At 48.0% G+C, this 23,872-nt stretch overlaps 1 protein-coding gene across 5 annotated transcripts in view; it reads right to left on the bottom strand.

The window, feature by feature from the left end:
- Fyn (FYN proto-oncogene, Src family tyrosine kinase) overlaps positions 1–23,872 on the bottom strand; it is a 192,833-nt gene that overhangs the window by 56,787 nt on the left and 112,174 nt on the right. For 2 of the 5 annotated variants that reach the window (XM_051164531.1, XM_051164534.1), the window contains one exon: positions 15,885–15,946. The exons of the other annotated variants lie outside the window; for them this stretch is intronic. The gene's annotated coding sequence lies outside the window, so the exon portion shown is untranslated. The remainder of the gene's footprint in view (positions 1–15,884; positions 15,947–23,872) is intronic. 5 annotated transcript variants of the gene reach the window in all.

The raw sequence follows: 23,872 nt of genomic DNA on the forward strand, positions 1-23,872 counted from the left end.
TCGGATCATGGATGAGGGGACAAGGACAGAAGGGGACGGATCTTGTCCCGCCCTGCAGAGCAAGCGGATGAAACAAATCATTCACAAACCACAGCAGCACAATAGGGAAAAGGCACCTTTCCAGTGCCTGGAATCATCTCTGGCGTTGCTTGTTCAGAATGCCCGCAGGCTGAGAGACTGCGGTGTCTTTTGCTCCTGTACCACCTCCCACTCAAACTGCCTGGAGCTTTGAAAGCACTTAGTGGAAGGGAGACGGATGCGCGAGACCCCGAGGGTGAGTGTTAACACTGCTGTCAGCCATCCAAAAGCTGGATGGGGTCCCAAACCTTAAATGGCCAAATGGCGTTCTAACAGCAAATCAAACCATGGAAGGGCCCCGAAGGAGCACAGGGACACTTCTTGCACCCAGTTTGCTCTGAGTTGGCAGAAGAGAGAAGTTGCTGATACAAGTAAGGGTATTTAACCCTGTTTGTACCAAAGGACTCAGGAGGCGACAAGGGCACCCCACTTTCCCCAGTTCTTCCAGACCACAGAACAGTCCCTTTGGTTAATACTTTCACATTTTATTTTGTTGATGTAATTGAAAAAAAAAAAAAAAGAAGAAGAAGAAGACAATCTACTCCCTTAAAGTGTAGCACAATGGGTTCCCAAGGGTATTTATAAAGAAGCCATCACTGCTGTTTAATCCCAGAACATTTTCCTCATCCCCAAAGAAACCCTGTGCACTAAGCAGTCACTTGCTGACCCCCACCTTCCCTGACAGCCTCTAACCTACCTTAGGTTTCTATGGACTCACTTACTCTTAAGACACTTTGTATGGATTTAATCACATGGCCCACAGCCTTGGTGATGCCCTTTTTCACTAGGCACAATGCTTTTAAGATTCCCTTGTAATGTAGCATGCACTGTCATGTCATGATATGACTGTATTATCCGTTTAGAAATTATGGACATCGTGGATACTACTTTTGAATAATTCTATTATGAGCATTTATGTTCAAGTTGTTTTTTGTAGATATATATTTCTAAAATAGATTTGTATAGATAAGATAACCCAATTAGGTGAGAAATGGGGAAATACCTTTAGGGACACATACACACCTATATATGCCCCCCCCCCCTTCCCTGAAGCTTATGGGAAAATGCCACTTTCCACAGTAATCAGAGAAGCAGTTTAAATTAGTGAGTGATTTGATTAGTGATTAAATTCACAGATTAACAGTTAATCCAGTAGTGACGAAGGTCCCTTGAAATGAGTAAGCTCTTGCACTGCTGTGGGGACTGAGAATTAGTACAGAAACTCTGGGTACAGCAGACTGGTAATGCCAGCAAGAGGCCTTAACACAGGCATGCCTTCTGGCCTGTGAGTTTGTGCTGAAAGCTATTTTATGAGATGCTGTTTATCACCTGGGAGATTAGAAAGCATGCAGCTGTTTAATGGAGGGTGGTGAATATATCAGGTATGCCCACGGCGCGGAAGAGAGCAGCGCTTGCTCATCAGCACTGAAGCAGTGCGTGTGTCTAAGAGCACTGCGCCATTGCAACTCTGAAGAGGACGCCCGGAATGTGCTTGGGGGAGGGGCAGAATGAAATCACTGCGATGCCAACGGCAGACTGCGCTTTGAGCTTGATTTTACTTCTCGGTCTGTCTCTGCAGAGACTGTACAGTGACAATGCACCACTTTGATAATGAGATTTGGTTGCCTTTATTCTTTCACAGGAAATATCCCTTGTTTCAGCTCCTGACTGAGTTTGTATGTAAACTGAAACAACCATGTATTAATTAATAAAGCAGAAATCTGGGAGAGCGGAGGGGAACAACTAATGCAAAACATAGTAAGAGACAACTTGTGGAAGGCACAAGAGCTAACCAACCAGTCAAGGCCAGTGAGCGTACTTCTTCCCCTCAGCAGGCGGGGGGGGGGGGGGGGGGGGGGGGGGGGGGGGGGGGGGGGGGGGGGGGGGGGGGGGGGGGGGGGGGGGGGGGGGGGGGGGGGGGGGGGGGGGGGGGGGTGGGGGGGGGGGGGGGGGGGGGGGGGGGGGGGGGGGGGGGGGGGGGGGGGGGGGGGGGGGGGGGGGGGGGGGGGGGGGGGGGGGGGGGGGGGGGGGCGCGCGGGCGGGGCGCGGGCGGGGCTGCGCAGCAAGTAGGTGGTGAGAACACACAGGTAACTAAGGCACATCACACGCTGAGCCATGATGTCAAACCCGAGGACACTAAGTAACCAAGGCAGACCTGGGCGGACAGGGTCAGAACCAGGAGTGGGGAGACTGAGGAAACTGTGGCTCTAAGTCCTGTGCGCTCGGAGAATCCACCCACCTAGGAATGACAGTCCTACAGCAGGCAGCATTCGGAGCTGAGCTGTGCACTGGCCAGCCCTAGGGAGGGGAGGGCCAAGCAGCACAGGGCTCTTTGGATGCTAGCAGGAGGAGCTGGCCTTGCACTTGTGGCTTCGCCCTCTCCTGCTGGCACAGCTAGCTTGGCCTTTGAACTGTGGCTGCTTGGGTCCTGGTAGAGCCCAAAGGAGTGAGCAGCCCCACTTTACTCAACTGGACACTCCAGTAAAACACTGAAGGTCTACCAGAAGACACCGCTCTTCCCTGCGGACACCCAGCCAAGCATGTTCCCACCTTCTCTGCCCACGCTCTGTGGAAACAACCACAGGGCGACAACAACAAAGGCACGGAGGAGTCTTCTCACAAACCAGCGCAGGGAAACAGGAGAGCCAGTGGCACATCTGGGTCTCAGGGGCCAAACCTGGCTCTCTGGCCTCATTTGTTTTAAGAACAGTGGTAGCAGGGCTGGCTGAGGGCCAGGGGTCACAGTGTCACCTGGCATAGATGCGAGCAAACGCATTAGTGCAAAGCGGCTGTCTGAACAGGCATCAGCAACTTTTCTGCTATGGGAAGGAGAATGAGAATCAATGAGCAGGTTCCTTCTCAGGCAGAACAAAAAAACAAAAACAACAACAAAAGCCAAAGAAACAAAACCCAAAAAAACTGCTCTGCAGATCTCTTGTCATGGAGGTTCCTGGCCAGACAATTCTGCACGCGCCTCAGCCTTTCAGAAAAAAACGGTGCATTCTTCAGCAGCTCTAGACAGGAACCTCTTAGGGCAGCAGACGGAGGGGTGGGTGAGAGGGCTCAGTGAGGGAAGACACCTGCAGCAAGGCCCACAGATCCAAGTTTGATTCCCACTGCGGGGCAAGAAGTGACTGCTCCCAAGTTGTCTGACCTCCACGTGTGTGCCATGGCTTGGCATGGAACCTTTTCTGGTACACACACATGTAAAAAAAAGAAAAGCCGCAGAGGGAGCAAGCCTGTGGGACAGTGGACACGGCTTCCGCATGGCCTCTTAGCTCTGAAGTATGGTTATGGAAACAGCCCTAGCACAATCTACCCGGCCTGACACTTTGGTGTGAGCACAGACGCCATCCACACTGCAAGTCTGGAACTGAGACAGGCATCTCCTTTGAAGAATGACACGGAGCCCTGTGTCTCACAGCCGCTGGGATTGCATGTTGGCACTTTCTTCATGCTACAAGGAACGCAGTGGCACAGCGGCAACAGCCTCTGTAGCCAGGCCCTGATTTAGAATTTCAAAGCTTAGAAGCAGCTGCTTTGGTGTGAATGCTGATAAACCAGGCAGTCGGAAAACACACTCTGCTTGAATTTTGTGGCTTCAACAGAGACCCAAGAGCAAAGAGCAGCGACAAAGGAAACAGAGAGGCGGACTCCAGCCAGGCTCCGCCCACCTCTTCATGGTGGGGAATCTGGGGTGCTGCTCTCTGCCTTCCTTGATTCCCTCTCTGCAGCGGAGCCTGGCTCCACAGTCTTTTGGTCTTTCATAAGAGGTCTGCATTTAGGTTGCAGAGTGCTAGTCGACATTAAAGGATGGCGATAAGAACATGGGGCCACCTGCAGGCACCAACACTGTTTCCCAGCGGCTCTTAGAAACTGCATCTGGGGTGACAAAATGGCTACTCAGAGGAAGGGACTAGCGCTGCCTCAGCTAACCCACTTGATGACATGATTAATCCTGACAAAAATCTCAGTTAATCCCAGTTAACAAAAGTAAATGAATGAAAAAAGAAGGAATAAATGTTTTATGAGCTACCATACAACTTATATACACCATTACTTGATTTATAAATGCATGGTAAGGTGGCTTTTACTTGACATGCATATTATATTATTAATATTTGTATTATTATTACTACAATTATCAGTGTTTTCTTAAAGAATAATCAGGAGCCTAGATAATTCTGATACCATAGAGGGTTGTCCAAGGCCTGAAGGGACACAGTTTGGGGTCAAGCATGGTGGCCATATCTTTATTCCCAGCACCGAAGAGGCAGAGGCAGGGGGACCTGTGTGACTCCTGAGGCCACCCTGGTCTAGATAGCAAGTTCCAGGACAGCCAGGGCTACATAATAGAGAGACCCTGTCGTAAAAAAACAAACAAACAAACAAAATATTTTTAAAAAAATAACCAAAAGCATAGTTTTAACAATCCTGAGGCCCAAATCAATCTCTGATAGTGAGTCACAGAAAAGGCCAGGAGGAGAAGGGTGTGGCAGACTGGCCATCATACCACTAGATGGCCCTTGCCCACTCTACAGTGGCAGTTCTAGGTAGGCCTATGGCCATGGAACCGAAGACCACACCCTCAGGCTTTCTTCTATCTGGCTGTTTCCACCTCACTTCATCTGGTGGGCTGACTGAAAATGGTTGTAAAAAACCTAGGTTCTTTATCTTCTTGGTATGTGCCTTGCCCCTTCCCTCTTACTTCCCGTGCCATGAGAATGTGATGCTGGGACACCAGTTAAGGACTGGCTTGGCATCAGGCCAGCGCGAACCCTGGATGACCTTATTCACCCTAACTCACCAGCTCTAGCCTTCAGGCATGGGAAGCGCATCAGTCAGGGGTGCGTCCTAATACTTTAGAGGGAGAGGCAGGTGTAGGTGGTGGGGTCTTCCTGTTATGACAGGCAGCCTGTGTCTGGACTGAAGGAAACAAGGAGGGAGCGAATGTTACATAGAAATCAAGCCTGGATCTGTTGGGCACGTGTCCCTGTCTGTCTATCGATGGCCACCAAGCCCCTGTGAGTAAGAAAACAATGACAATGAGGTATAACAACTCCTAACTGAGAGGATAACACTTCTCAGCACTTGAAATATGTTTGCCTTTAGTCCTCAGGGCAACCATGCCTGGGTATTTCAGGTAAGAAACACTGGACTCACAAAACTGAAGAACTTGAATGGATTCCCCACGCACTATGCTGGCTGTCTTTTGAATGGCATACTCTGCATTTAGACAAACCTAGGGACAGGGAGGTTGCTTCCTAACTGTCTCTGATATCTTAGTTTTTCAGTATCAGGCTCTTGGTTTGTTTGTTTTTTATTTTTGTTTTTTTTTTTTTTTTTGAGACAGGGTCTCTCTGTGTAGCCTTGGCTGTCCTAGACTTGCTTTGTAGACCAGGCTGACCTGGAACTCACAGCGATCCGCCTGCCTCTGCCTCCGGAGTGCTGGGATTAAAGGCGCGCGCCACCACACCGGGCTAGGCTCTTGTTTTAAAAAGGACCGGAAGCAGTGGCATTAGTGAGCATCAAGGATGCAGAGTGACTGTGTGGCCTGGAGCCTGGTGTTTTCACTGGTGAGCAATGGGGCTTCACCTGGAAGCTTGCCAGGGTGTGTGTTGGTGCTGACACTCGAAGAGGCCAGAGCTTTCCTTCTTCGCAGGCTCAAACAGAACCATGGAAGCCACAGAGCATGTCCCGAAGCTGACCGTGAGCCCTGATGCGGTGACCTGGTCACACGGGGGAGGAGTCTGGCTGTCACTGGTGCTCATGCACCCCTGTGGAACACCACCGAGCCCTGTGGCGCGTGCCCCGCAGGCGTTACCTTACCACTCGTGCTAGGCTTCAGGTGTCCTTTCTAAGTGCAGGTTTCAGAAGACTTCCATGTGTCCTTGTGGCTAACGTGAAGGACGACGTAGGGTGTGGCTCAGGGGCTTCTGCACCTACGTCCTCCCTCAGCTTAGGCCAACTCTATTCATCCTCACTGGTTCTACTTACAGCTCAGATGAGGAAGTAAGAAAACAAGAACAAAGTAACTTCATCCATCCCACCCCTCAAACAAAAGATACCCAGAAAATCACCATAGTAACGGATCACCAGTTCTCAACTGCTTCATTTCCCTCATGTTTTTGTCCTTCTGCCCATATCCTTGCTCCTACATTTGTCCCTGCTTCCAGCCTTCATTCAGCAAACATTTTTGATCCCCTCTTTGTGACAGGCACTGTGGGAGGTGAGCGGTCTCTGCCCTCAGGGAACTTACAGTACCGAAGAGGGAGGGAGGGGACCAGCACAGGGATGGCCTGAGTCAGGAAGTGAGGGGGTGACTGGCCACTCCATCAGAAAGGACAGGGTACCACTGGGAGCAAGCAGCAGCACGCTGGAGAGCACGCCAACAGCATGATGCTCTCAAGGAGCTGCAAGTGGCCCTATGGCTGGTTTAATTTTTGTCCTTATTTATAGCGCATTCAGCTACGTGCCAGGCCTGGCTCACTGGGTCTCTGTTCAAGAGGAGCTTGCAGTTAAATGGAACGGAAGCAGGCAGGCAGGCGTGAAAGTAGAGAAGCAGGCAGAAGCCAGGTGGTATGTGCTGACTCTCCCGAGTACACACAGTTTACTCTGTGCAACGTAGAAATCACTGTCTTTGATCTACCAATAGCCTGGTGAGCTGAATGTCATCAGTGTCTCTATTACATTCTGATGCTGCTACTTTACGGACGGGGAAGCCAGTGGGAGGAGGTCGGAGATACCCTTTCTCAGCCTTCCCAGCTAGTCTGAACTGGATTTCAGCCAATGCATGGCTGACCCTAAGGCCTACACTCTTAACCAGAGGCTGATAAGCCAAAGCATTTGTAAACGGCCCAGCTTTGGTTGGTTATCCAAGACTTCGTGGGAGCTAGAGTGGGTCATGACAGATACACAGAAACTGGGGAGAGAGGAAGAGCAGAAAGGAGCCAGTCAAGAGGCCGGGAGTGGGAGTGGGAGGGAGGACTGTGCGTAGGTGGCCTACAGAGCCTTGGCTGACTAAGATGTGACTTCCTAAGCTGGACAAATGACTCCATCCATTCCAGCTACCTCTCTATGCATAATTCACCCCTCAGAGCTCACCCAGTGGCAGCGGAGGGGTAGCCTTGTTGTGTGAGGATGAGGCTCCGAACCACGGATGCCTGCGGAGGTGACATGCTACGGGCTTATGTAAGTCCCACTACTGGAGGGGCCTGCACTAAAACAGCCTCTCGTGGGGCTGTGGGGAGTAGGGGACGGAAGCTCCTCGCTGTGCAGCTGTGTAGGTGGTAGCTTAAGCGCGCGAGGACAGACAGTAGCCGATGGACATCTGCAATGCAGGACATCAGAAAGCGGCTCTACCACCCACTGCAGAAGCACGCACCAGCTGGTGTCCAACAACAGACTGGGCCGCCGGCCCCCTCTGTCTGCAGAGAGTCAGCACTTGTCGGGCCAATCGGGACTGTCTTTATCACGGCACACAAGAGGCAGTTACTTCTCAGGTCTGCATGAGCAGTGCAGTTTGTTCTGCAGCTGTGCTCTCACAGAGCAGCGTGGACTAGGGTGGGAACTCGCTCACTCACTGGCAAGAGTCATCACATGGGGACTCAGGGAAGCAGTGCTATGTATGTCCCAGCATAAAGCCAACTGGCCTGTTCTTGGGCACGAGCCTTATAAGACTCCGGGTGATGGTGACTGGAGTGTGGCTTGGTGTGCTGCTCCAGTTCTGGCTCAATGGTGCACACTTGGAGTAAGTCAGGCAGCAGCTTTGCCATACCTCTCTCTGGCAAAGGCTGATTGCAGACTGTCAGACCTGCCCGGGGGGGGGGGGGGGGGGGGAGAAGGGGGTCCTACATACTAACAGCCTATTTCTTCTCAGTGTCTCCACAGATAAATAGCTCTCTAGACTCCTCCGTTCCCAGCCATTCCCCTTTCTCTCAGGATCCCCATCTTCCCTACAGGTTGTACTCTAAAACAAAAATGTTGCCACAAACAGTGGACCCGTGAAACTCCCGGAACAGACAGAGCATGCCAAGCCCTGCTGTCTTGGAGGCTTCTTGCTAAGTTTTCTTACTCTGTCAGAGCATTGCAACCGTTCCCATGGCGCAGGGCACGCTTGCTGACCTGCCCTCTGGTCACTGCTATTTCTTTTGTGTTTCAAACATTTGACTCCTCAAGTTAAAACCTCAGCCTCAAATGTCTCCTCTTTGCTTTGATTGTTTCTTCTGGAAAGAACAAATGCATGCACTTTTATCTTCCTTTTGAGGTACCAGAGTCTTTGCAGTTAAAGCCAGGTGACAGAGCTAGTGCCAGCTTTTTCTTTTTTAAATTAAAGCTTTATTACATATAACTGGCAAGAAAAAAAAAAAAAAAAACCCACTTCACCTGACATTTAACAAAACAAAACATCTTACTTGACTTCCAACCTAAGCAAAACACACCACCTGCCACAAACATCACCCTTCCTTTCAACGCTGCAATTCCAATGCGAAGAGGTCGTGCCATGGGCTGAGGAAGTGCTGGTGAACATGTGGAAAAGGAAACTCATTTACAGCTTTGGTAGTGTGTACACTATCAAAACTCTAAGAAAAGCAACTTCACATCTTTTGAAGACGAAGTCGACCTTCCCTACAGCCATTCTATTCCTGGACACAACCCTGAGAGAACAGTGGCTAACTAAGCAGAGGATGCGTGCGCTACCCAGGATAAGGCTTGGGAACGTGAGGAACATCCTTCTCCACGCTCCATAGGCGCAGCCCCAGAGAGCTCACTGCAGGAGCTAAGATGACAGCACTTGTCTGCAGGCTGTTGGTCCAGGCCAGAGGATGCTCGGCTCCGTGTTCCTCTATTGAAGCCCACCTCAGTGGGGGAGGAGGCTGGAGTGGGCAGGCACATCCTGGCTGGGTACCCTTCAGCAAACACTTCCCAAGGTCCAGATCAAGTGACATCATGACAGCATGTCAAAGCAAGGGTAACATCCTGCCTCCTGGCCCCACTGCTTTTTTGCCTCTTGGTGTTCAGGTTAATTGTGTGACAGTAGCTCCCTATCACCCTAATTCCCATCCTACCAAGGACAGCCTACATCTCTGAGAGAACAAATGGGGAAGCCAATGGGCTGGAGAGACAGCCCCCTTGTTATGTCCACCCCAAAGGTTCTATTTTGGAACCGAAATATCCTCAGTGCAAAAAGCTGACCACCACAGGGCTATTGATCTTTTAGGTTTAAAAAATATCTCCGAGGTGTCAAAAAGCTATACGAGGTCCCCGGGGCACCTGAACATCATCCTGTCACTCAACACCACTAACATACAGAGTGTGGAGACAGTTTGTTTAAACTGTTAACTAAGAGCAGGCTTCTGGCAAGATGCCTATGTGGGGGAGATGCCAGGGTTGCAAAGGAGAAAACTGAGGTGCTGAGATGATGGCAGTGCAGAGTCTGGGATGGTTTTGGGGGGACACAAAGTGTATTGGCACACACTGAGTCCCAGGCCCAAGGCCTGCCAGCACTCTCCTCCTATGTGGAGATAGATGCTGCGTGCCCAGCCCATTTCCAAGAGGCTCCTTCATTATTTGAGGTTACAGGGCAGGAGAAGGACGGGAGGGCAATTTCCATCCCACTCCTTCAGTTTGAAGACAGGATTGCTTCCACACATCCTTTTCTTCCTCCCAGGTGTTAGAAGGGCAGAAAGCCACGGCTGGGAGGAAGGTTTCTAGTTTATATGTAAGTATGTAAGTGGTGAGAGCGTCATCGGCTTCTTTGCGGTAACGCGTGGATCATGCCAACGCCATGGCTCTACGATCAGTGACTGGTGAGAAGCAAGTGGTACTGGACCACTCTGATGTAAAAGGAAAGGAAAGGAATGGCTGCGCCACGTGGCACAGTGGCCGGCGCAGGAGGAACACAAGCTCATGGCCTGCCTGAGCTACAGAGAGTGCATTTATGTTCAAACTGGACAACTTGGTTAGAGCATGTTTCAACACCACCACCACCCACACCCAAAAGAAAAGGGCTTTAGACCGAGTTCACTGCTAGAGCCTTGTTCTATCCTCAGTCCTGAGGGGCAACTTTCTGTGGTTCATCTGTAGCATTACCTAGTCACACAGACAGTAGTTGTTTAGTAGACGCCAACAGATGTGTGTGTGTGAGAGGACAGACTCGCGCTGGAGCCCTATTGCTCTCTTGTTGGCAGGCTAACCTGTCTGCCCTGGGTACCAACGAACCCAGAGACTTCCTGGCCACCTGAAGACAGGTAGGCATCTACTGCAGATATCCAGCCACCTCCTAAACAGAGATTGCACAGAATGAGTTAATTACATTGACAACAATGTGGGTTATTATAGGAGAGAGAGAGAAAGAGAGAGAGAGAGACAGACAGACAGACAGACAGACAGAGAGACACAAAGAGAGAGAAGAAATTAAGAAAGAAAATACTGTGTTTCTGCTTAACACATTTGATCTCACTTCATCAAAGATTCTACTCTTTTACAAAAGGAATTATTATCCTAGCACTGTTGTCCTACACAGACAGCATCTCCTGTGGTTAGCCAGGTTGGACTGGAACCCATGGCACTTTCGTCTCTGCCTTCTGAGTTCTGAGATCACAGGTGTGAGCTGTCACATCTTGCTGAGACTTAACTCTTGTTTTTCTGAGAAGGGTCTCCCTGTGTAGCCATTGGTGGCCTTGAACTTGAGGCAATTTTCTTGCCTCTGCCTCCCCAACACTGGGATTTCAGATATGTACCACTGAGAGAGGCTACTACATTTCTGACGTATTATTTGGGAGGTGGTGGTTGAAGGATGCTTGTATTTTATTATAACTTTTGTGCTGAAAAACTCAGTTTCCATCGTATCAAAGGGCCCATTTCAAGGTTCACCAAAATGAAGGCACTAGGACGAGTGGCATTACTGCACAAAGTAAGCTGATTTTATGTGAATATCCATGTTTAAGCACAGACTTTCCTGAAGCATCTCTCTGGTGACCGGCAGCTGAGAAAAGCAAATGGATCCAGGGACAGAGTGGTCACACCTATGCCCAGTGCTTCTTAAAGGCACAAACAGGACTGGCATATTAGGCAGAGTCCTTTGCAGCCTGGGACAATGCTTAGTCAGGAATTCACAGGGAATCAGGAAATGTGGGTTTGCAGCAGCCACCTTTGAATTCTTCTGTGGCTCCTGAGGGGCTCTCGGCCTCTCTTCTCCCTGAATGCTGTTCCTGGCATGCTAGGCTGTCCGACTCCAGCCTGACTTCTCTGCCTTTTGGGATAAAAGCCTCAGAGACCTCCTACCCTAGATGCTGTGGACAGGTCACCTCCTCAGTCATCTGAACAAGGTCAGATCGGCCTTCCTTACCTATGCTGAGATGTAAGGGAGCCGTATTACACTGGACTAAGCTGGGGGATGTGGCTTCTGGGTTCAGCGTTTGGCCTGTGGCTTCTTCTATGGTAGAAATTGCTGCTAACCACTGACCTATGGAAGGAACTATGTGACAGGCGCCTGTCCACTGTACTGATGAAAAGGAGAAGTGACGGAGGAATAGCCCAGTTCATGTAGAAGTCGGTGGAGAACCTGCAGTGCTGACCCTGGCTCTGCGGAGACAGGCTGCCCAGGCCGGGGAGTGGGACACCCAGCGAATGCACGAGGGCCCATGTACACAGAGTGAGTGTGTGACAATGATACAAGCCCTGTTGTCTGAGAGGTTGGAACAATGGCTTCTAAGACACAGGTTCTGTTTTTTTGTTTTTGTTTTTTCAATTATAAGCTGGAAAGTGTCTAAGACTGCTGACTTCTGGTAGAAACCAAGAACTAGAACTAGACGGAGAGTACAGAGGAGGAAATCAAAAGAGAGAACTGAAAACCTATTTGGGCACTTTAAGAGATTTTTTTTTTTTTTTAAGTCTGGCTAATTTCTTTTGCTTGTTTAAAAAAAAAGCTCCAACTATATATAACTTTCAGTCCTCAAGTTTTTCTGGGAATTAAAGAACTTGAATAGAATGGGGGTGTGTTGGTCACTGCTAGGGCTCAAGGGTTAGGACAGTGACACACTCAAGTTGCTGTTCAGAGGAACCATGTGGACAACTTAACTCAGAACAACAGAGTTAGGCCAAGGAACATGAACATAACCACCACCACGAGGCCAGTGAAGAGGGGGACACGTGAGCCAACAGCCCCAAAACATACCTGTTAGTGGCAAACGTACCCAGGACCTATTGTTTGTTGTGCACACTGAGAATAAAGATGACAATGGAAGTATACAATGATGGTATGTAACTCACAACCACTGTAAGGGCGCCAGGAATAAGAAAAAAATGAAAACAAGCAAAATGGTCAAACCTATAAACAAATAATTACTCTCTTGGGTCTCCAGAGAGGACTGTCGCTTACCTCACTCTGGGATCGGCCTGAGAAAAGTCATCAGCTAAAGGTGTTAAGTGGCTGGAAAATGGCCAGTGAAACAATTACAGATGAAGTGAACTAACAGAGTCAGGAAACAGTCTCCAAATGCATGCTGTTCTTGGCCAAGGACTTCCCCTGTTAGACATTGTCCTAACAACAAAACTGTATATGGAGATGGAACCACTCTCACTTCAGCGCTATTCATGATAATGAAAAACTGGAAACGATTGAGGCACTCACCCACGGGGACTTAACAAAACACACCAGACAGGCTCCTGTGCAGCTGCTACAGTGACAGACCAGTAGGATGTTCGTTCTATGGTTCACGGAAATATTTGAGTTAAACACCGGTGGAACTATAGCTGGTTCTCCTTCTTGCCCTGTAAACCATCCTCTACAGGACAGCTGGGGGATAGTTTTAAGCTTGTTTCCAGCCTAACAGTGATTTCCTACTGCACTGGAAATAAATGTTAAAGTATTTTAGCAATTCTACCCTGGCTCCCACAATTCTCTCCTGCCTCATCCTCTCCAGCCATACTGTGTGACTAGCTGCTCTTTGAACACACACTTCTTGACTCAGTCTATGTCAATGCAAGCTCTTCCCGACTGTGTGCCCTCAGCACCCTGAACTACTTCTAGCACAGAGCACTCAGCGGGTGGATGCTGCAATCTCATTACATGTGTGCAGATTAGTAAGTGGATATACCTTCACAGAAGCACAGGTGCCTGTAAATCCCACTCAGATCCAGGGAAGTGAAGACATAAGACCCCTTGGCAGACACTGACAGACAATCCAACTCTCTCAGAGAGCGGGAAAAATAATTCAGTGACAGAACACCTGTCTAGCATGTGTGAGGCCCCAGGGTCAATTCCCAGTAAAACACACACACGGGGGGGGGGGGGGGGGGGGGGGGGGGGGGGGAGAATATGATAGAGGAAGATACCAATATTGATGTCTATACGCACACATACAAATGTGAACGCATGCCCCCACATATACACATAAAGAGGGGTGCAAGAAAGTCACAGTACTGCAGATACTGAAATTCCGAATCTAAGTTTCTTTTTTTCCTTATATTCATTTTCTGTAACAGTAATACTTAAAAGATTTACTTTCATTTTTATGTATGTGTGTATGTAGATGTGTCTGCCATGTGGAGAGAGCATCAGATCCCCTAGAGTGGAAATGATAGGTGGTTATGAGCTGTCTGATATGGGTGCTGGGAACTCAACTTGGGTCCTCTGCAAGAGCAGTAAGCGCTCTTAACCACCGAGCCATCTATCCAGTGCCCATTAACGCTTTCTTCTGAGGTAACACAAATATAAGGTTTTCCCTCAATCATTTTTTTAGAGTGTGCTCATGCTCAGAAAATGTTACCACAGCTGGCTGAAGACTCGACATCATAAACAGAGTATCTTAGAAGCTGTTTGGTTTCATGCCCTTCCTCTTTCAGAAAAGGGGTGGGGGCGGTAGAGGCTCAGCATGGAGGAGGGTTGTGGACAGGAAGCCTGCTGGCTTCGGCTGCTGAACATGAATCTGTCCAGTGGGATTTCCCAAACACTAGCAGCTCTCAAACTTCACGCTTGTGACAATCACCTGGATGACCTGTGAAGACAGGCTGATTGGGCCCTGCTGTCTCATTCTGAAGTAGGCATGTGAGGTGGGGCCTGAAAGCTGCAGTCTAAGGAGGTGCTGGGTGATGTGGCTACTGGCTGAAGCTACTGGAGTGTGCCACGTGGCCCCTCAAGGCTTCCTTCAGTATTTCCGACTCAAGAGCTCAAGCCAAAGAATCCATAGGAACCCTTGGCCGCCCTCTCCCACGAGTTCCTACTCAGGAAGGGAACAAGGAAGCCTGTATTACTCTAGCCGATGTGCTTGAATACTGTACATTTTACGTACCTGCTTAATCCTTTCTACTACAAAACAACAGTAACACCACACTAGACAAACCAGTCTCCACTCAGGGAGATTGAGGAGACAATGGGAGCATCTCCTGAAGCCAGAGCTTCATGACCCGAGTCCATGCTTATTATCCAATTTTCATATTGAAATCTGTCACCAGTGCCATGCAGGGTGTTGAATCAACGCTCGCAATGTAGAAGAAACAAACATTCCCAGGGAGTTTTAGTATGACGTCGTATGAGCTGTGTTGTCACATGACTGTAATCTCAGCTGCTGGAGAGGCAGAGGAAAGGCTGGATTACGAGGGTGTAGATGGTGCTTCAGCAACACAGTAGGAATAAAAAATACCCTCCCCCAACTTGCATCCCAGATGAAGCCGATCTGACTTGATACTTACTGCAGCAAGTTGTGAGGCCAAGTGGTGGGAGGCAGGTTTTATCATGGATCTCAGCCCGTAGCACACAGAGCATTCACACCTAGCCTGTGGGGGAAGACCCTAACGGGGCTCCATCACAGTACACGGCTACCCACACTCTCAGGGAATAACCCTCCCCCACGCTTAAGTAGAGAGACTAAAGCCAAGCACAACGATGAGGATGCCGGGCTGGGGAGATGCCCAGCTGGTGTCTTGGACCCTACTGTGCTGAGACCCTGAGCTTGGCTCCCCAGCATCCACACGACAGGCAGACGTGGCGGTGTGCAACCTCTAAGTCCAGAGCTGAAGAAGCAGAGAAGCAAAGATCCCTGAGCTCAACCGGGCAGTTGAATATTCTAGCACTTGATGAGTCCCACCGATACCTTGTCTCAGAAAAACAAGTAGGAGATTTACGGAGGAAGACCTGAGTCTACCTCTGTCTACCGTATACACGTGCACACATATACACCTATGCCTACATATCTGTGCACACAAGCATAAACTCTAATGCATGGACACACACATGTACACATATGCACACACAAACAGGTACACACACACGCACAATAGAAATGTATGGTTTTCTATCAGACAAAAGTAAACTAGAAAGTAGTTACTGCTTCTTTTCCACTCATTAAAGAAATGAACGAGCCAGGTGTGGTGGCGCACGCCTTTAATCCCAGTACTCAGGAGGCAGAGGCAGGCAGATCACTGTGAGTTTGAGGCCAGCCTGGTCTACAAAGCGAGTCCAGGATAGCCAAGGCTAACATAGAAAGACCCAGTCTCGAAAAACAAAAAACAAAAAACAAAATAAACAAAAAACAAACAAACAAAAAAAGAAATGAACGAGACTAGAAGTCTGGGTGACCAAGTCCCCACACCTACAAATATCCACATGATTAATGTGTTACAATTTGTCCTCTACACTGTTAAGGGTCAGACATGACCCCATGTTTGACAAAGTCTAGAACTCATAAAGAGACACGTTTTGGTACTCTCTATCATACGTTTGACTGGAATTCCAAATTGACACCAAGGTTAAACTTTAGTGGGTTATTTGAGGAACAACAAAATGACAGTGTGGTTTTCTGTACCAGTCTCCCTGTATTTCTTTCTTCCCTTCGTAACTTTCCTCCACGTGCGGTCCTCTGGATTTCTGAAACAGCCGCACAAATAGGTTTAAAGGGAACACTTACTGCGTAATTCTGGTTACACCATCAGAGGAGCCGGGTTTCACACACGATAGTTCACAGCTCATATGACCAGTTTCCTGTGCCCTCTGCTAAGAGCCTTTGCATCCCCTCTTCAGGAAGTACATTTTCTAACTGTGACCGTTTGCCCACAACGATAGCAAAGGGAACCTTAAGCAGAAGGTACATGGGGAAAAGGGACAGGGCAGAGTAAATGGGAAAATGGAGGGGACCCCTGAGATGGGTCCCTGAAAGCAATTACATTAGATTAGCTATTAGACTCCAATAGTGAGTTGGCAGAGACACAGCTGTAAATATGTCTGAGCATTTGTGGGCCTGTGGTCTCCTCAGTACAGCGAGTCCATGTGGTAGGCAAAAGCTTGTTAACACTAGCGTGCTCACTCCCAGGATGATGTGTGCTGTTTTATTTGTTATCGGGAAATGGGTAGTTATGAGAAATTGGGAGTCAAATCCACCTCTCCAGTTAGCTCTGCAACAGCTGTCTACTGTGGGCTCCAGGCTGGACTGTTCAGCATGACGCCTGCTCCTTCTGAGGTGACAGAGAAGAGGTGGCTTGCCTTCCCCAGAGGTACGGTGCAGTCACAGCAGCTGCAAACACAGCTTCGGCAGGCAGCAGTCCACTGTTAATCATTTGCTTTTACATTTTACCCTGACCTAGCAGAAATAGCTGCCTTGCTCTACCAGCATCAAGTTTGGGGACAAGGCTCTCTGTGTGCATTAGTGCCTACACCTGTGTCCCTGGGGGAGTTCACGAAAAGACATTTCTGCAGTGGATGGCCACTCTGCTTCTCACAGATTTCAGAGTCCTCGGCCTGGGGTGGTTTATTCAGAAAACAAAAGAATATAGCCACTTGGCAGATGATACTCTTCAGGCCTCAGGGAAGGCAGTCAGCTGGAAAGATCTGTTTTCCTTGGAGTTCGGAAGTGCTTTTTCAGCAACTATTTGATCTTTCCTGGGAACTCGCTCTTTTCTTCACTTTCCCAGGCTGGTGGGGGAACACATGGGCGCCTGGCATGGCCTCGGTGTTATCACTAACCTGATGTGAAAGCTGAAAATCCATCCGCTTTCATCTCCCCCCAGTTTTCTCACTTTGATGGGGACAGGTGACACATATTGGCATATGAGAAAGGCGTTTATAAAGTGCAGGAAGCTAACATCCACAGTAACGCTCGTATTGCAGTTCTCCCACCCCTGTGCAGGGATTTCCTCATGCAGAGAGCGCAAGGTGGAAGGCACAGGCCAGACAGGGCACTGTCAGGTTTGCTGTCACCGCTTGGTGGTCCTAGGAGGTGGTGAAATCTCTGGGATTGGGGTCTAGTGGGAAAGCCATCTTATTAAAGATGCCCTTTAGAGACAATCTAGTAGGATTTGTATGTGAACGTGTGTGTGTGTGTGTGTGTGTGTGTGTGTGTGTGTGTGTGTGAGTGAGAGTGTGTGTGTGTGTATGTATGTGTGGGGGTGGGGGTGGTGGCTTTCTCCAGAGAGTTATTATAAAAGCCAAAGTTTCCAGTCCCGTCCAGTCCTTTCTGCTTCTAGTTTGGGAGGCAGCCATGTGCCTGCTCCCATCACTGCTATTCTCACAGTCAGGGGCTGGAACTGGCCAAGTCTGTGCTCTGCCAATGGACTTTCGAGTTCTGGAACTGTGAACTAAACAAAGCACTTTCTTGCCTAAGTGCCCTACTCAGGTATTTAGTTATGTTAGTGTAAATGAGTAATGGAGCATCTGGGTATCACCTGTAGAAAGGACTGGCTAAGGTGTGTGTGTGGAGGGGGGAGATGACTGGCTAAGGCAGGGGTAGGGGTGGGGGTGGGAGTGGGGGTAGGGGTGCTTCCTGGGCTGAGAAACAGCGGCAGTGGCAGAGGACTATCCCAAGGACCATAGTGTTAGCTGGTAAAGGGCAAGGCCTAAGAGGAAAGAGGGAGCAGGCCCTGGGGGTTTCTAAGCAGCAGCCACACAGTGGAACTGTAGTTTAAGCAGATTAGAACTGCAGGCAGGCTAAGCCTAGGGAAAAGATGAAAGGTAAATAATGGTATTTCCCAGTGCTCCTGGGAAGTCCTGGCCGAAGAGCAATTCTCTTCCTTATTCTAAAATAACACAAAAGCTCCAAAGTTTAAGACATCTGGTGGCAAGTGTGGTCATCTCAGTTCCGTCCCTGGGTCACACATGTTGGAAAGAGAGACCCAACTCCTGCAAGGTGTGTCACCCTCCCACATGGCATTGCTGCACACGGACCCACATGCACACACACACACACACACAGAAAATCTGAAAAATACAAACAGGCCATTTGGGGAATGAATATACACTGTCCCCTGACAGAGTTCCAGAGATTTCTGTTTCCCTCACATTACTCACAAGACATCAACTCCTCATACAATTCCCAGGAAGTCTCCCGTCAGCAGGAAACACTGTTCCCCATGTTCTCAAAAATGAAGAGAATTTCCACTAATCTGGGGAGGCTGAACAAGGCACGTGGGTATTTTTCTTCTTGGCTTCCTCTCACTTGTCAGCCCCACCCTCCCTCTCTGCTGTCTTCACTCCTCCTGCAGCTTCGGTTTCTCTTCCTTCTATTCCTCCTTCGCCTCCTCATTCAAGTTCAGGCATAATTTAGGTTACAGTGTTTAGAGTTGTTTAGAGTTTACAGTTGTTGGCTATAAACTTAATAGAATACACCTGTATAACAGCCCTCTGTCAGTACAGAACATTTCAATCACTCTGGAAAGATCCACTGTCATCTTTTGCAGCCAATCCCATCCCAGGCAAAGGCTGAAATTCTACCATAAATTAACGTTTCTTTGGTCCAAATTTTCATACAAATATAACCACAGTGTGTGTGTATTCTTTCTATTTACCTCATTCAGCACATTCCTGACAGTTCATTATTCCCGAGTACTGTGGTAATTTCCATTGATTTATTCATTCATTAAGTAACTTGTTGCTTAGGGCTATTCTATAGCATGACCCACTATTGTCTGACAAGTTTTTAATCTCTCTCTAGATCAAGTATGTAACCACTGACTGACAGCAACGCAAAGGGGAAAAGGCAATGGTGTGTGTGAGTTCTGGTGAAGCTATCAACTAACTGTTCTCCATGTTTAAACACCGTCCTCCCAAGCCTCTCACAGCAATGGAGGTGAAGCTTAGGTCAATGAGGAGAAGCGTGAGAGACAGCTCCCTTCCCCTTAGTGTGGACCACAGAAGCAGATGGACAATGGTCCTCAGAGGAAAGATGCCAACTTACTGAAGTAAGTGGGGTCAGAGACACAATTTAGATAACAAGTATACTTCTTAAAAACTACTAAGCGTGAGGCTGAGGAGACAGTGTGGTGATTAAGAGCACTTGCTGCTCCTTGAGAAGAGACAGGCTTGGTTCCCAGAACCCTCACGGTGGATCACAACCATCTTTAATTCCAGCGGAATGCTCTGTTCTGGCCTCCGCAGGCCGTTGGTGTGAACACGGTGCACAGACACATATACAGGCACATAAGATAGAATTTTAAAACTGTACCCACAGAGGCCTATACAGGGTTTGGGATGCTCTCCCTACAGTCGCTCTTCCTTACCTAAGTGACGCTGTAGGAAGTGGATGGAGACTATCCAGCCGAGAAAGGAAATGATTAAAAAGCACCAAAGAATTTGCAGGTTTCCTTTAAGAGAACCACACACATGCCAAGTAACCACTTGATAAGTTCATGTATGTTCAACCAGTAGGTAACACACAGAAGCCTCAAGAAAGCCTGCGAGCTCCAGCCAAAATGGTCTCAGAGAAGAGCTCAGCAAGGAGGCACAGTCAGAGAAAGGCGCAGCTGATGCTGAAAACTCTTAATCTAAAGATACTTTCTTTATCTGCTAAAAAAAAACCAAGAACAAAAACAAGGGGCTGGAGAGATGGCTCAGTGGTTAAGAGCAAGGACTGCTCTTCCAAAGGACCTGGGTTCAATTCCCAGCACCCACATGACAGCTCACAACTGTCTGTAACTCCAAGATCTGACACCCTCACAGAGACATACATGCAGGCAAAACACCCATGCACATAAAAATAAAAACATAAATTAAAACAAACAAACAAACAAAAACAAAAAACACCACAGAAGATCTGCAGCGACAGCCTGAAGCTCAGTGTCTGCACCGCTGCCAGAGTTTCCGGTGAGAGCTAGACACACATGTTGTGATGACTTGGGGTGAGTAGTTATTTGGGCCGGCTCATCCCTCTTAACATCACCCACTGCGTGTCAGTAAAATGAGCAGTCAACCGTTAACTCCAGCCCGCCAACCACCCTCGGGGAACACTGGCATTTCGCACTGTCATGCTGAAGGCACACCGCAAAGCACCGAGCTGAGCCCAGTGTGAGTCCCAGAGCCTTGTGGATAACGCCCTACACGAAAACCTGAGGCGCCCTTCCCACTTCTAAGGCGAGATGCACTGTTAGCTCTACTGTTCTGAAGCAACCCAATAATTGTTGAGCCTTGGTGACGGGGCAGACACTGTGCTTTTAAGTCTCATCCCCCCACGTCTCTGAAGTAGCACCGTTAGAATCCCGGTTTCAGACATGAGCACAGTGAACAGCCTGGGCTTCAGTTTTCACTGCCATTCTCCACCGCGCCTGAACAAACAGAAAACACAGCGACTTCCCTCTTTGATCTTTCTCCTTATACATTTTAACATTACATTTTGTAATTAGGTCAAAGTGAGAGATGCCACTGTTGAGCGCTACAGTTAAGGCTGAACAATTATTTCTTAGAAGATTGCTAATTAGACTGACGGGACGCAGGGTCTGGAATGTATAATCATTCTGATAGCCTTCTTCGTGCGAGGCATCTCGTAAATGAAAGCCATTTGAGCGCTCTTCCCAGGACGCAGCTGCAGCTGCTAAGGGAGCGTCTGACATTAAGGAAAGGCAGCATTTCCCAGAGTTATTCCCGGGGCTCACGTATCAAGACAGTGTGAGCTGTCTCGAGCAGAGCGGGGCTGTGTTTCCAGGAGGCGCTCTCATTTTAGAGGGCTCACATTTGGCTTTCCTGTCTCAGCTTTCAGGGACAACTGTGGCGTGTTAAGAATAAAAATTCAAAGAAGCACGAGCTGGGACTGGGAGACATTTCTGTCTCAAAGGCTAAGGGCCTGTGTCTGGGTGTACAGCTTGGGCCTGGTCAGCTGCACAGGCCTGCACTGTCTCATATAGCAAATGAGTATTAACCACACATGGCTGCTACAAACTTGGGTTGGAATGGGAGTAAGCAGACTCTAAAAGCTTAACATGAAAAATGGATACAAAATACCTCAATAAAATTTAAAATGGGGTTATTTATAGAGATGCTGTTTTAAATGTGCAGCCTTAAATAAGACTTGACACCAACACCGATGCTGTCTGTTTGTTTGTTTGTTTCTTTCTTTCTTTTTTCCAATGTGGCCACTAGGAAATTCAAAACTATCCCCCTTGCATGTTACAGAGGTTGGTCTTCATTGTCAATGTGATTGTATTTAAAATCACCTTGAGCACACAGAGGAAGGGGATGCAGGCTCTCAGGATGAGACCTGATAGGCTGTGGTCAGCCTGTAACCTTGACTGCTCTGGAACTCAGGTGTGTAGACCAGGCTGGCCTTGAACTCATAGAGATCCGCCTGCCTCTGCACCTTCTGAGTGCTGCGATTAAAGGTGTGTGTCACCACACCTGGGGATTTGTTGTTTATGACTCCAGCTTCTTTATCTTTTTTGTTTGTTTGTTTTGTTTTGTTTTTTGTTTTTCCTGGAAAATGTTGGTAAATTTAGGTAACTTAAATACTGATTAGGGTAAAGGTATCAGTACATAAACAGAATTCATGCCCCTATAAATGGTTTACAAAAATACATATTCAGGGCTGGAGAGATGGCTCAGAGATTAGGAGCACTGTCTGGTCTTCCAAAGGTCCTAGGTTCAATTCCCAGCAACCACATGGTGGCTCACAACCATTTATGATGAGATCTGGTGCCCCCTTCTGGCCTGCTGCCCCACACGCAGGCAGAACACTGTGTACTTAATAAATCTTTATTAAAAAATACATATTCAAATGTACATGTGGAAACAAATGTGGAATTAAGATATGATAAATGAGGCATAAAATGAAATCTCTTGCTTTACCACGAGGATCTCTAGAAATTCTAAACACTATGCTGTGGAAGAAATCTCCTGATTCCTATCTCCACTTCTGTAGAACCTTCCTGTCTGTATACCTAGTGCTTCTGACACACTCCAGGCAGAAGTGTGCTCACGTGCTAATCCCCATGGCCCGGTGAGGGTGCCTTTGCCTTTCCCTACTTGGTTCCATGTTCTTCCTCATGCTTCCTGAAGCTGGGCAGCAAACTGGCTACTTCTCAGCCTTCCCTGCACTGGAGATAACAAAAGAAATAGCTGGTGAGAGAGAAATGGGAGGGATGCAGGCTGTTTGGTTTTCTCCTCTCAGGTGTGTGTGTGTGTGTGTGTGTGTGTGTGTGTGCGCGCGCGCGTGCGTGCACACACGTCTTGTCTGTTTGTCTGTCTGTGGCCCATGTATATATCACGCCAGAGCAATTTATGTTATTATTAACTTTGAAGTCAGGTTGTCAATTGTTGCTGAATTGCTGAAACAAACAGCACATGTCTTTACCCATTCTGTAACTTCTGGGGGAACTTATTTCAGGAAGCAAGAAAGGGGTTCAAACAATATAAACTACCACCTTCACTTACTAGGTTCATGGGTGACAGACTGCGGCCACTGTGACTTACAGCGAGTCTCAGTGAGTCTATTGTACATGACAACAGTTTTATTTGGAAATAAACACGGTTACTTTATACTTTACATTTTTTCCCCAGCTGCCTTTATCTACAGAACCTCATCTGACAAAACACTAAGAGAAGCAGATTACGAAGAATAGTTCTATTGACTTTCCAACAGCACTGTGTACTTTTTATTTTATTTTATTTTTGTTCTATCTCTTCCTCACTGTTCCTCTATTTGGGCAGCATGGGGCCGGGGCACAGGATGTCCTGAAACTACAAGCATATTAATCTCAGTGAATTCTTTTAGCATCTTGTGTAGCAACAGGAAGGATGCAGCTCCTTTCTGATTCAAATGAGGCAACTGAGCTCCAGGGACAGAATCAGGAGCAAAGCATTCTGTAGAGAACCCCAGAATTGCTCTCTCAGGTACGGTGATTATTTCATCCTGGGCCTTAATCGTCAAACCTCAGATTTCTCAGTGCTATGGCTCTAAAATAACAACCATCAGACGAACAAGTGTGCACATGGTGTAACTAGAACATCTACTCTTTAAAGAGAATTCTGATTTTTGGTATTGGAAAGAACAGTGTTTCCAACACTTAACAGAGACTTTAAATTGTATGGCATAATCTTTAAGAAACGACTAAGACATCTTTCAAACTATTTCTGAAGTTTGAATAATAAAATGGGAAAACCCATAGTACCTTCTTCCTAAATGTATGTTCACAAGCATGCAAAACTAAGAAGTGACACACTTATAATGCGGTGAACAGCAAGAGGAGACATCTAAAAATACCAGAGCAAAAGCCTGGGAGAGTAATGTTACTCAAATCTTCGAAAAACAAATTTGGGAGCCAACTTTATTGTTAATTTGGTCAGTGGAAATTTATGGTATTAGCAAGTTATTTTATCCTATCTTGGGTCAATGCCATCTCTCCCCTCACCTCAAATAACCAACCTCCCACCTGTCTCCTCGCTATCTATGCATCCATCCAATACAGCCTGTCTACTACTGGTGAGCCAAAAAGATGAACACAGCCACCCTACCCCAGGGCAGCTTCTGATAAAAGGCAAACACAAATGACTACACATAAAACGTGGGCACTTGGCAGCTGTAAGAGAAGTTCAACGAAG

Source organism: Acomys russatus, chromosome 21 (assembly GCF_903995435.1).
Source record: "Acomys russatus chromosome 21, mAcoRus1.1, whole genome shotgun sequence".
Classification (NCBI taxonomy): Eukaryota; Metazoa; Chordata; class Mammalia; order Rodentia; family Muridae; genus Acomys; species Acomys russatus.